Source organism: Bombyx mori, chromosome 25, assembly GCF_030269925.1.
Source record: "Bombyx mori chromosome 25, ASM3026992v2".
NCBI classification, from domain to species: domain Eukaryota; kingdom Metazoa; phylum Arthropoda; class Insecta; order Lepidoptera; family Bombycidae; genus Bombyx; species Bombyx mori.
Window position 1 is genome coordinate 10,242,022 of NC_085131.1, and position 14,151 is coordinate 10,256,172.

Below are 14,151 nucleotides of genomic sequence, written 5' to 3' on the forward strand. Positions count from 1 at the left end.
ATAAGTATTGTGTTCTTTTTTCCCTACCTATACTGATAGCCTTGAGAGGCTATTTCAGCTTCACCCTAACGTGTAGATGAGCTCTCGGGGCTCAAACCGGATGTGTTGCTAACACTGGCTCTAGCAAGAGCAGTGCTTCGCAGAATCTACAATCGGATCGGAAACGCGACCCGCTGAAAAGATCCGGCGAGAAACTCAGTAGCTTATTTTGTTTGTGGAATCGGTACCCCTCCTGCGGCATTTGAACACTGATGTAGTCGCTTTGCTCGATACGAGTACACTGAGCGTCTTAACATTTAAGTAGGGTCGACTGCATATTCGATTCCCTGGAAGACTTGCTCATTCAGCCACTGATGCTATTAGAGCTTAGCTATTCTAAACACCGTTAACTAATTATGAAACACAAGTCAAAACTTCCAGAACAGTCTCTCTTGATATTAAAAAGCGGTTTCTGAATTACAATATTTTAATAAATGTCTTCATATTTTACATAATAAATGAGAACAAAAGCAACGCACAGTCAACGTAATTAGACCCTTATTTATTCCGTTTGGCAAATAACAAAACCTTCCTTTTAACATGAAAACAAAAAAGCCTTTTGATTATCATCTCTGAACGCAATTCCCGAAACGGGAACCCTTTTGTTATTGTCAAATTAGCCAATCCTCAAGATAACAAAAACATCCCTTTATTCTAAGCTGTGGCTCTGCGATGAAAAGGGAGTATGAGACAAATCGGAGATTTTTCTCACAAAAACCCAATTAGAACCTAATTTATCACAAATCGGAGATTTTTCTCACAAAAACCCAATTAGAATGGTATAAAAGGCTTTTAATAGTGCCACTAAAATGAGCTAGTTTTTATTTGATAAAGTCTATTTTCATTTGTACGTGTTTGACGAATTTCTGTTAATTGTTCATTTCGTGAAAAGCCTAAAATTTTAATCCTTAATTGTATTTTCATGTGAAATTTTGATTGAATTGTTTCTATTTAGAAAATCTAGACAACGGTAAAAATACGCTTAGCCGCATTTTTCTTCGGGAGCCGCAGTAAGGTACAAAACCCCTTTTATTGTCGGGCGGAATTTACTCAGGGTGGGCTTTAACTATCTTCTGGTATAATCCGGGGGTCGATGGAGCTGTGGTTGCCACCCCCAGGGTTTGTTTTCGTCTATATTGCGTAGGATGTTCTCCTTCAGGCAAATCTGGAAAAAGGAAATTTCATTACGTATTTTTTATTATTATTTGCCCGAACAAATGGCTCGTCTCTGGTTATTTAATGTGAGGGTGATGAACCCAACTGAGTGGTAGGGTATATTCCTAACCTGTCCATACCATTCTGCCTAGTTTTGCTGCGATGTAGTTATACAGTTCGGTTTGAAAGACGAGACAGCCAGCACACATTATAATTCAAGCTAAAACCTCATGTCTTAATTTAAGTAATGTACTACTTTTTTTATTGCTAAAACAGTTGGACGAAGTCACGGCCTATCCAGCCTTAAATATTTACCGGAGCCCATAGACATCAGTAAAGGCCACAACCTACTTTGAGACATGAATTCGAAGGTCGTAATCTCCGTTTTAAAATACTGCGATTGCCTCACCCTTTAGACCGTGTAGGTTCAGCACACCGAATCTAAATGGATTTCTCTTAGTTTCTAGGGTAGATGCTATTTCAAAACCCCCTCAAATAATACTCCTTGGTATTCTCTCGTTTTTTTTTGTCCACCAACAAAACCGTACGGTAATAGCTGATAACTTGTAATCAGACATGAAATTTCGACCAGACTCATTTGCATAGCGACGCATTTAAATTCAGAAGCCCTCTGTTTACGAAAAGACATAAAACCTAGCAATTCGCAGCAGTACGGGGGCGAGTTTAACTATCCTTATATGTAAAAGGGGGGGTAGGGGGGTTTGATTAGGAGGATGCGTCTTGCAAACGGAGCTGCGTGCCTGCCCGCGAGCGCTGGCGATTTGTCGGTTGCATCCCCTGGCTACCCTTGTGGGTTATTGCGATGGTTCTCAAATTTTACTTTTTGTTCATAATCGACATGTCAGGATAAGCCGGATGGACGTTCCATCGTCCTAGCTGGTTACAGTATTTACTATGATGATAATTTTTTCGTGCCCTCGAAAATATTAACGAAAATGTTGATAGTACAGGACGTGATGCGTGATTAAAATTACTAATGTTTTGGTATAAAATAAGATCAGAATGATACCAGGATGAGGAAATGTGAGTTATGTTGAGTTTATTTTTTTACCTAAGCGGATGGTCTTGAGAGACCATATCAGCGTCACCGGGCGAGTAGGTGAGTTAACGGGGCTAAAACCTGACGTTTATGTGGAGCGCTGTTAGGCGCAAATATGTATAGAGTTGGAACAGCTTCCATTCGTTTGCTGCTAGGGGTGCTATTCCAACTCAATACAAATTTGAGTTAACTTTTACGTGATCGAGAAATCTGGACGGTTTTTCTATTGCGTAGGCGGGCGAATGGTCCACCTGGCATCAAGTGGTTACCAGAGCGCATATCCATACATCTCAATTGTATCGTCTATATCTTAATTGTATAGTCATTACGAAATTTAACATCAGGTGGGCTGTGAGCTCATCCATCCATCTAAGCAAGAAAAAAAAAATTATATATATATATATAATTTTGGTGAGAGTAGTTTTTATTACACGATGTCATTTCTTACTATAATGGCAGTAATTTGTGAACGTGTGTATAGCACGTATTAGAAAATTGGATACTAGCCTGCATGATTTATACACAAACTAGCTGTACCCGTCCGCTTCGCTGGATATTTTTTAAATTAACATTATTATTTCTCACTCACACAAAGATTCTCATCATTAACATTCATTAACATTAACTCGTTATTTGACAAAAAAGTTTGAGAGCCGTCGCGTAAAACGAGTGTTTACGTCGTAAAAGGTGGTCGATACAGATGAGGCCCTTGTGACGCGACGTTAAATACATAGGTCCCCCTCTTTATCCACCGGGTGGCTGAGCAGTAATGCTGAGTAATGACACGTTCGTGCTATGTGCGAGTGTTGGATTCGAATTTTATAGACTAATAAATATCTCGAAGTATCTTTCAATATAACCACGTAATTATGATCAAAAGAATTCGTAGACAAACGTGCGTTTCATTGCAAAGTTGGAACGTGGGGCTTGAGATTCGAATGACGATCAATCTACCCTCAAATCTATGTTGTCACGAGCCTACCTCTAGTGCGCTTTTAATCCGAAATTTTATAATCTGATTTACTTACAAATATACTAATATAAAATAGTTCAGTACCTACATCTCGACACCTACAACGTAATATATATAATCGTAACCAACAAATTTACGAAAATGACATTTTTAGATTTTTAAATACTTTATAACATAGATTATCATTTCATTTAATCAAAGAAATATTATTTACAATAGAACCAAAGATACTGAGAGTGCATATTATCGTATGTTCATCTTTACCGTAGTTATATAGCGTAAAATTCCATTCCTAAAATATATATCTGTATGCCAATTTTGATTCTTAAATGAACTGATTTGACTTCACTGTCATCAATAATCTGCTTGCATATCTTTGAATTGCAATACTGTGAATTTGATGAAATACAGTTACAATATTATACGTAGGAGGTGTCGATCTCTTTATCAATATATTCCTTTTTGTTTTGGTAGTTATTGATAAACTTTAGTAGTGTACATATTTTAAAATAAGAGTTTCTCGCCGGATCTTCTCAGTGGGTCGCGATTCCGGTCCAGCGGTTGCGACTCGAAAGCACTGCTTTAGCTAGGGCCGGTCATAGTAAGCTCTCTCAGCCTTGTGAGCTCAACTACCAGTCCCAGCGTAGCTGGAATAGCCTTAGGCTGCCAGTGAATAGGTGGGAAAAGAAGAGCCGATGTTTCTATGTTGTGTAAGGATTTCTTAGGAAATCTTCATATTGGCCTAGCGGTTGATTATACGAATTTGGTAGCGATCACAATCAGATTAAAGATCGGTCAGCAAAGCGGACCGGGTTTTACTAATTATAAATCAAGTGTCAGCTCCGACGTATGACTCCTGTTATGCCTCTAAGTCTGATTGTCGTTGAACATATTTATAACAGGCAAAGGGTCTTAATAATAGAAATAATATTTATACGTTCATATATGATTATTTATTTCGATCCAATATAATTTTTTTTACAATACTGCCCTACAATCTACTGTTAAGTATACCAGTTAAGTATGATGCGAATTATTTGTGTTATATTTATATATAATTATATATAAATATAACACAAATAATATATATTATATTTATATTTATATATATTTATTATATTTTATTATGAAATATTTTGCCTAGAAAATGCTAGCAGAATTAATTAACTGCATCGTACTGCTAAGCAGGAAGGAAAATCATATGTGTTCAGTAAATAAAAAATTACAAAAAAAAAAAAAAAATTTGCAGTGAATTGGCGATCACCTCAGCATAATGCCGAAATTTCTCTAGTAAAAATCATCGCCGGTATCTATTTGCAAGAACAGTTTCAATGCATAATTTACCTATATAATAATTTTAGCAAATCTAACTTGCAACAAAAAAAAAAGTGTGTGTGTCCGCTCCGACGCACGACTGGAGTTTACTGGATATAAAAAATTAAACGAAACAATACGAGAAATAGTTCTATATTACGACAACACGATACACGACAGATTATTAACAAATTAACGAGACACAAAACAAACGACTAACAAATATATGAAAATACAATAATGAGAGAAACGCGCGATCAGTACGAGGCTTTGTGGCGGACTGCCGGCGCAGCAGCCCGGCGTCACCTGCGATAACGCGGCCGCGCGTTGGCTCCTGATTGGCGCGCGCACGCATCACGCAATCAGGAGCCAATCAGGCGCATAACGCATTTCGTGTGACATGCTAGTACGATTTTGGTCCCCATAATTTTCATACCCCGGGCCTATATATGTAAATCGATTCTAAAGGAGTAAACTCCAAAAAACTAATCTAAACTTAGATATTGATCTTAGATTTGCAATCAATAGACATTATTATTGTGAGTGAGCTCTATAGATATATTAAAGCTTTTGAAATTCCAATTCGGATTGAGAAAAAGTTTTTTTTTTACATACGATAATAACACTGAATATAGGCTTGAAGAAGAAAAATAAAACACATAGTATGTTCTTTATTATCATTTTTAATTGCAAGACAAAAACACAGAAATCCATAGAGCGCATCTTGCATTTTAATAAGCATGCAAAATCGTAGTAATAAATTTTAGCTCCGCGTACGACTTACTAGCTGGCATACCTACAAGACAAATTAATTAATTATTCTGAGGGGTGAGTCCAATTTGGCAGAGCACTGGAGGAGGGTTATCCGTCGACAACACCTGACATCTTCGATTATACTCACCTTGCTGACACCAGATCTCAACACAATTCAGGTAGATCTAGACATGTTGTTTGAGTGTTACTAGTAAAATACGCACTAAAATAGTGAATATGCAATTACGAAAAGGGTACATCTCTGAAAATGTAAAATGTTCAGGAAATGAAAAAAAACTGATTATTTTCTAAAGCAGTGTAAAATTTAAAATATATTTAGTGTTAATTAGCAATTGAAAATTACTGGAATTGTTATAAAATGGGCGTAGGTAAGCCTCAAAACTACATGTATATGAAAAAACGTATTTGACAAAATATGCGACATGTGCCCTTTTCGAAATTGCATATTCAATTAAAGTAGACTAAGGATGTGCTTTGATAGGTTATAATAAATGCACTTATATAAAACAGTTGAATATGTTTGTCCGTGTATCAATCATTTAAAAATATTTTTTACTAGCAACCCACCCTCGCTTTGCTTCGGAAACGTTAAATTTTATTATTGACTAGCTGACCTGGCAGACTTCGTAGTGCCTCAATCGATAAATAAAAGACCTAAACTTTTGTATAAAATAAACTTAAAATAAACAAAAGGAATCCGTCCGACGGGGGACACATCAAAGGAAAAACAAAATTTGTTATACATATTTATTTAATTCCGAGCATTTTCATATTTATCTAACTTTTAAACCTTCTCTGGACTTCCACAAATAATTCAAGACCGAAATTAGCCAAATCGGTCCAGCCGTTCTCGAGTTTTAGCGAGACTAACGAACAGCAATTGTTTTTTATATGTTACTCGCGGTTATTGTCGTACCGCAGGTGACGCTGCGGGGCGAAGCTAATCTAAAAAAAGTAGCCTAAGTTACTCCTTATTATATATCATCAGTTACCTATCAGTGGAAGTCTCTTTAAAATCAGTCCAGCCATTCCAGAGATTAGCCGGAACAAACAGACAGACAGACAAATACTTAAAAAAATGTTATTTTAGTGTGTGTACCGTATATATATTCATATGCATGTAGTAAAAAGCGGTTATTTTAATATTACAAACAGACACTCCAATTTTATTTATATTTATAGATTGATGGGCACACGGTGTTTGATAAACAGAAATCGCTGAGTCGTTAATGTCGCTCGTAAAAGTTAGAAAAGCAAGGGCTGAAAGTGAGCCGTACAAAAGAGAATTTCGTATGTACCAGCTCTGTGCCCAATATAATCATCGCGACAGAAGTAAAACGAGCCTCGACAAAATCTAGAATAGAATTACTAATTAAATTAAAAACTTACAATTTCGACCGACTCTCAGCCACTTAACGAAATGGATAACGAACCGAAAAAAAAAACCTTCAATCGAAAGTTTGGCATCGTCTAAATTAGAACCTCGCCATTATTTCTCTGAAAGCCAGCCGGACCGTCTACTCTGTGCCGTGCGTATAATGTAAAAGTCCGAGGGATTAAATAAACAAAGTTTTTTGTCGAAATTGTGCGAGTTGAAACATCAAACAGTTAGGTGGGCCTCCCGGGATCGGTACATTTGCTTAGATTAACGACACGCGTAAGGGTCTACCGTTTTAACCGATTCCGACTAGTCGATGCAAAATAGCATTTCACACGTTCTCTGATGTTGTTAAAACACGTTTTCTGAGAAAGAGAGAGAAAGAGAGAGAGAGAGGGAGAGAGAGAGAGGGAGAGAGAGAGAGGATCTTCTGTATGTTTTGTTGTAGCATTTAAGACGTGTTATTATGAAATTATCTCCATTCGGTTTATCAAATAGTGCGTACATATTTGCTGGAAGACACAAGCAATGCGAAACCAGTTATTTAGTTTCAGAATTTTTTATAATAAATTTCATCTATTACTCGTAGATATTTAGAAATATTTAGGAATTTCAAATGCAATACAAAAAAAATACAATATCGTATCGTTTATCTCGTCACTCGAAATTAACCCATAAAAACGGGGCCCGGTTAAATCTTGTCTGTTTTTCGAGCTATTTTTCTCAAGGGCCGCACGTGGCGGGTGAGTTATCGTGTGGGGTTTAGGGGGTGGGATGCCCTAATTTTTTACGTGGATCCCGCAGAGGTTACTTGAAAGAGGTCGACTATACGCTTTCGGTTGTGTTGGTCTAAAAAGGCTTTATCTAATGTTACCTACATTATACCGCCCCAATTTGTTTGTATCTTTCTGGTGATTGTTTTATCTACTAAAAATACTACATATATTAATAATGTTAAATATTTATAGATAATATTAACATAAAATACACAAATTCTATTGATTAACAAGAAAAACTAAATAATATACGTGAAAAAGAATGTAAGCCATTAATTAATCATCTACGCATAAACTTTCGAACTTTAAAAAAATCTACGGTAGGCAGCGGCTTGGCTCTGCCCCTGGCATTGCTGAAGTCCATGGGCGACAGTAACCACTCACTATCAGGTGGGCCGTATGCTCGTCTGCCTACAAGGGCAATAAAAAAAACTACATTTTCCTAAACAACGAGAGTAGTAGTCATTTTAAAAGATTTGTGCCCATTTCCTGAATTAACATTTGAGAAAGAATTTATTAGTCTGATCATATGCTATGGCTTTTGTACTTGTTTGGTGCATAAACACTCCAGACGTTGGATGCTACAGCTGGACATAATGCGCTAAAACGATAAATCAAATGCACACGACATCTGTTCCATAAATAACGAAGATTTAATTAAATATTACCTAACAAAATCTTACCGACGCCATTTTGGATACCCTTATCCCACCCCCTGCCCGCAACAGACGATTACACTTGGCCAAACTTGTATTTGCAGGAGATTAAAACAAAAAATGGAACTTAATCCGTTTTGTCAATCGAATAGAGGTTATTTTTGTTCGGTACTTGTTTTCGTGTTGCGAATATTTAACTTTGCCCCTTTTAGTACCCAGTCCTTCCGCGGTATAATTAGGGACGGACCCTTGCCGATGAGATTTTCGGCTGGAGTTTAAATTGATTCAATCGAGACCCGATGTTTCGCTCGAGATATTCAGATGCTTTTTCGTTTTTCGACCCAGTTTTTAGATATTTATTCGGAAAGGAATTAATTAGTGGGTACAATGGGTCGCATTGGAGTGGCGTTTAATTTAAGTGAAAACCTAATTTGGCGCCCGTCGAACGCGATACGAATGCCGTTTAGATTTCTGTTTGGAATGTTTATTGAGTAATAGTTTCTCCTCAACATATTTTTGTCTTAGTCTTTTTTTTTGTAAAGATATTTTATAAGCAACTAGCTGTATCCGCCCGCTTCTCTGGGCATTTAACATTATTATTTCTCACCCCCACAAAAATTCTCATCATTAACCCAACCGGTGTTTTTTTTTTTTTTGTTATGAGGAAATCGCCGGTCTTTCGCCCTCCACTGGGGATGGAGGGCGGAGCATGTCAGAGTCGAACTGACTAAAACCTCCTCTCGCTCAACAACCAACGTCCAAAATTCGCATGAGACAGAACTCATGAAGAGGCAAAGGGAGGAAAGTGAAGCGTTTAGTGCGGAGCACATCTCTCCCATTACCCTCCTCCTCGGGACGCCAGACCGGCGGTCGTCGGCGCCACGACCACCAGCCCTCTCGGTCGGCAGGCTATCCGCCGCAACTGGTGTAGGGAGTCCAAAACTCATATAAATATTAGTCTATCCATTAAGTACATGTATTTTCTACATGGATACCAAGTTTCAAGTCAATCGGATGCATGGTTCATTAGTTATAATGGAACATTCGTAAAAACCACTGTAGATTTATGTATTAGTATAGATATCCTTATAAGCCAGTAATTGAGATGCTGTAAATGTGTGGAGGTTAAACATGAATTATAATAGCGAGGAGTAAATGATCTTAGACGATTTAGGTAGTACTTTAGTAGTAGTCGTTGATGGTAGTTGTAAGGTCACCAGTGCCGGGCGGCACAATAACGAGTCCGTAATTGGATGGACAGTTTATTTCCAATCACAGATAGTATAGCAATATTTAGAAGGAGAAATTACGGAGTACAGAAGGCACAGATAAAGCGGTAGCAAGTTCAAACACAATAATACAAAATAGATGAAAGCAATAAATCGTAACGAAGCAAAAGAGTACGCGTAAGTCGAGGAGTGACACAGTCTTAGCGTAGCGTTGATCAAACCCGACTACTGGCCGCGAGCGGCGGCCGAGTCGTGGCGCAGGCGACGACCAGTACGTACGCAGTTATACATAGTCGGGGTCTTTGCCGCATACTAGCGGTTGCGCCCGACTATGCTTGTGTAAATAATATAATTTTGAGTAGTGTTGTGAATGTATGATTGTTTGGCGTATTTATGTACTGTATGAGAGTGTGTTATAGAATACGTAATTAAATATGATATAATATTAAATATTGAGTAGGTGTGCAATGTAAATTAATAAATAATATTAACTAATATACATAAATATAGTAGAAACACCTACACTTTATCTTCATATACCTAATGGTGATTAAAAAAAAGATAAACGATTTAATCTCACATCTATTTTGAATATTATACAGTTTTCTTATATATCGTAGAACGTGATCGTATCTCCGATTCCTAAAAACCTAAGAGAATTTTAAATTGAAACAGCAGATTAAGGGTGATAATGATTTAATTTCAAATGAAACATTTTGTATTCAATTCAACGTAAATAGCAATTTTTGCACAAGGCTTGTCATTCCGAAGATGACAACGTTATTACTGATAATTTAAATATACTGTTTGAAATAAAATATTTATTTAAAATATAAAGATAAGAAGCATAAAATGAAGAACATTTAAATTATATCTTAGTTCCGTATTTAATCCGTCTACAGTTAACAGGAGGTAGGAATATAAATAATTTATTATCCAACTCTCGGCTATTTCCCCACGGTACAAAAGCTCGGTTTAGAATTATATATGAGTGGAGCTTAAAGTTTAGAAGCTGACTGTGCAAGTCTAAAAGCTTGGGTCGCGGGAACATTGACGCAGTAGAAGTGGCGAAGCTTCAAAAATAAGTTTTAACGAACAAAAAAAAACAAAAAAACATGCGTCACATAGAGGGATGAGTTTATTTAACCTTCGGGGCTCATTGCTAATTTTAAAAGATTAACTATCATCAATCAAATCAATAATAAAAAATAATTTTTCGATTTTCCGCATGAGAATTATCTTCATATTGCTTACTACAAATCAGTACTGCATAATAATATATTCCTATACTTTCACAACATAATAATTTGAAATTACTGTGTTCGTTCTATTCACAATTACACTTGATGCTTACGTTATGCCTATCTGTTGAATAATATTAATGGTAATCTGGTAAAATCCAATCCGAACAAAACAAGTAATTGAGCAAAAACATGTAAATTATCGTTGCATAGTTAAACATTTTCAAAATTAACTCTATAAAATGTCACTATCTACACGCCTTCTGTATTCTGTATGAAGTACAGTCAGTAAAACATTAGCCACGGACCCGTCTGTCAGGAGTTCTAAACATAAATGCCTAATTGTGAAGCACTGCTTCAGTGCCCGCTCTTAAATGGCAGCCTTTCTGTCCGGCCGTATCTAGTAATTATTAATTCTGTACTTTAAATGGAATTTGTACCAATTCTGGCTCCGATGTCTTTTAATTTGCCTTCGGTTCCGTGATTTATTTAATCGGAAAGGATCTTTGACATTATATGTAATTTTTAGGGATATTTTTCTTTTATAATATATAAACCTTTTTTACTGTTGTAGAATATATATTGTGTAGTTTGAAAATACGTATAAAATATATTCGTAATGATTTCACTTACGGTTTTTGCTTACGAATCTTCTAGTGAATAGCTAATTAGACTAGTGGCTTATCAAAAGAAAATGATTAATAAATAAATATTAAGTTTAAGCCAAGGATTTCAAATAAATAACGCTTAGAATACTTAATCCGCCTAAATAACAGACATAAAGAGCAGACAAAGTGTCTAGAGCGTCTAACAGATTAGTTAGTATCCGCAACGTATTGTTGACTCAGCTCAGTTTTTTCCGGTTCGGTTCTAAGCCTTTATTTAATTTAATTTAATATTTAACCTTTTTTAGCCTTTATTTAATATTTATTTTATTTAATTAATACCAGAATAGTACATTAATACTTCACATTTTTCAATGAGCATAATGTTTGAGTATTATAATATCAAACGCTACGTAACTAAAACAGCCAATCTTACAAGTTATAATTTAAACTTATTATTGATATTTAATTCATGTTGTTATTATTTTCTCCCTTCTCCTCATGAAAGCAATTGCAATGTGGTTCTAATTGATAGCCGCTCTGACTTTACTGACTGCAAATTTAAAGTTATAATCAAAATCTAAAAGTAACAACCAAATGTTTGAGATTGAATTTTATTGTACCATTTCAATGTATAGACTGAAATTGGAATACTGTAATGAAAGTAACTTTAATTGCTCATTTATAAGTTATCGGGAGACCGGGCCGCGGAAAATGGATTGAAATGACAGACAGGAGTCTATTTCAGTGTAGTTCCGTTATGAATCTTATGAAATTATTCATAGCTTGAAGTGTGACGTCTGCGATGGACGTCACGCCTAATGTGGATTGGCCGAGCCGGATATAAATTTTATAACCGGGACATATTGGTCTTACGTGACATAATACGACTATACTAATCATATACTTTTATCATACAGATTGTTGAAATTATGACTGTCGATAAGTTATTAGTGCCGTTGCGTAATTTTCCTAATTTGTGTATTGGAAGTAATTAACCTCCAATTCAAAATACTAAAGTTTGTGAGAAAACATATTGCCAATTAAGTATAAGTCCCAATTAAAAATATAAATTTTATTTTCTGTAAAAAAGCGAATAGCAGCATTGTGTGATTTTATAATACTTAATTAATAAGTCATCATTATAAACAAGGTTTTAGGGCTTGAAGAACACAAACATCTAGGATGCAAAATAGTTTTGAAGTCGTCGTGGCCTAAAAGATAAGACGCCCGAGCACATGTATACGACTGTACCGGTGATCGAATCCCGCAGGCTGGTACCAAATTTTTCCAATTTAATACGTACAAATGCTCACCAATGACTTTTACGGTGAATTAATAATCGTAGAATAATAATCAAATTAGCAAAAAATATATAATTTGCCTCATTACTGGTGTTAAGGTGTCTTGTGACACCGCACGGGTAGGTGTCACCGTCCTGCTTATTTCTGCCGTTCTCCAGTAATGTATTTTGTAGATGGGTGTAGCATTTACTCTGTTGATATCTACGGGCTCTCGTAACCATTTAATACTCGGTGCGCCGTGAGCTAGTTCACTCATGTAAATAACAAAGAAAAAGGTGTGGTCGTATTCCTTCGTAGTTCATTTATTACTGTGACTTCTACACTTGCTACACACTTAAAGGTTTCTACGGAAAGGTTTCTAACATAATATAACTCGCTAACGATAATGTGTGCGTCTTCTTGCATAGACGGACGGGCTTAGTTGTAATTGGTAAATTCATGAACAGAATCCATTACAACATCCATGTCGGGTACTCGTCTCGAAACGTGAGAGCTCTTATTTTTTAACCCACAAACATATTTTCAACAATTTATTGTATTTCATATATATAAGGGTACTTCACAGACGAACTTTTTACTGGTGGTAGGACATCTTGTGAGTCCGCGCGGGCAGGTACCACCGTCCTGCCTATTTCTGCCGTGAAGCAGTAATGCGTTTCGGTTTGAAGGGTGGGGCAGCCGTTGTAACTATACTCAGATCTTAGAACTTATATCTCAAGGTGGGTGGCGCATTTACGTTGTAGATGTCCATGGGCTTCAGTAACCACTTAACACCAGATGGACTGTGAGCTCGTCCATCCATCTAAGTAATAAAAAAAAAGAACCAGACCTAATCTCAATGGTACTAAACTTAAATTAGTATCTTGGCTTAATATTCACGTAATGTGCTGTACAATTTTACATATCTCATTTGAAAGTCTATCTAGCTTCACCCTGCGTACTGAATCTTTAACAGCATTAGGGTCCCAGATAAACATCAAATTGTGCAATACAATACGTCCTGTTATCAACATACCTCTATACTATGTATATTCGACTTTAATAAAAAATACTTGCACATGTAGATTTTATAAACTTATTTTATTAAATTTAATAAGTCAAAGATATAATTGTAGGATAGTCAAAATTTTTTTTTATATCTATTTTTTATCCGGGTTATTAGGCCTATCGGGCTTAAAGTGGTGAATGCCAAAACCCACTTTGTACCTTTAGATATAAAGTCTAAATTGTTCTGTATGTATAGCGGCTGTCCCACCTCTCAAACCGGAACCCCCGAATGCATCGCGGCAGAAAGAAAGAAACAGGCAGCTTGATGGTACCTACCAGCACGGGCTTACAATACGCTGTACCACCCGCACGGGTAAGTATCACTACCTTGCCTATTTCTGCCGTGAAGCAGTACTTTGTTTCGGCTTAAAGGGTGAGGTCAGACGTTATACCGTAAAACTATATGTCATGTTTCCAAGAGATTTGGCAGTATTTACGTTGGTGATGATTATGGACTCACTAACCATTTAACACCAGATGTACCGTGAACTAGTCTACCCATCTAAGCAATAAAAATAGATTTACATTTATGAAGTAATATTTCATAATTTATGACCGACATCCAAGAAATGATAGCTTGTTTATCGTTCAAGGTTTGGT

At 36.3% G+C, this 14,151-nt stretch overlaps 1 long non-coding RNA gene across 1 annotated transcript in view; it reads right to left on the bottom strand.

Moving 5' to 3' along the window:
• Window positions 1–459: 459 nt before the first annotated feature.
• LOC134201429 (uncharacterized) overlaps window positions 460–14,151 on the bottom strand; it is a 61,262-nt gene continuing 47,570 nt past the window's right edge. The window contains exon 3 of the long non-coding RNA XR_009976716.1: window positions 460–1,204. This is a non-coding gene — a long non-coding RNA (uncharacterized LOC134201429). The remainder of the gene's footprint in view (window positions 1,205–14,151) is intronic.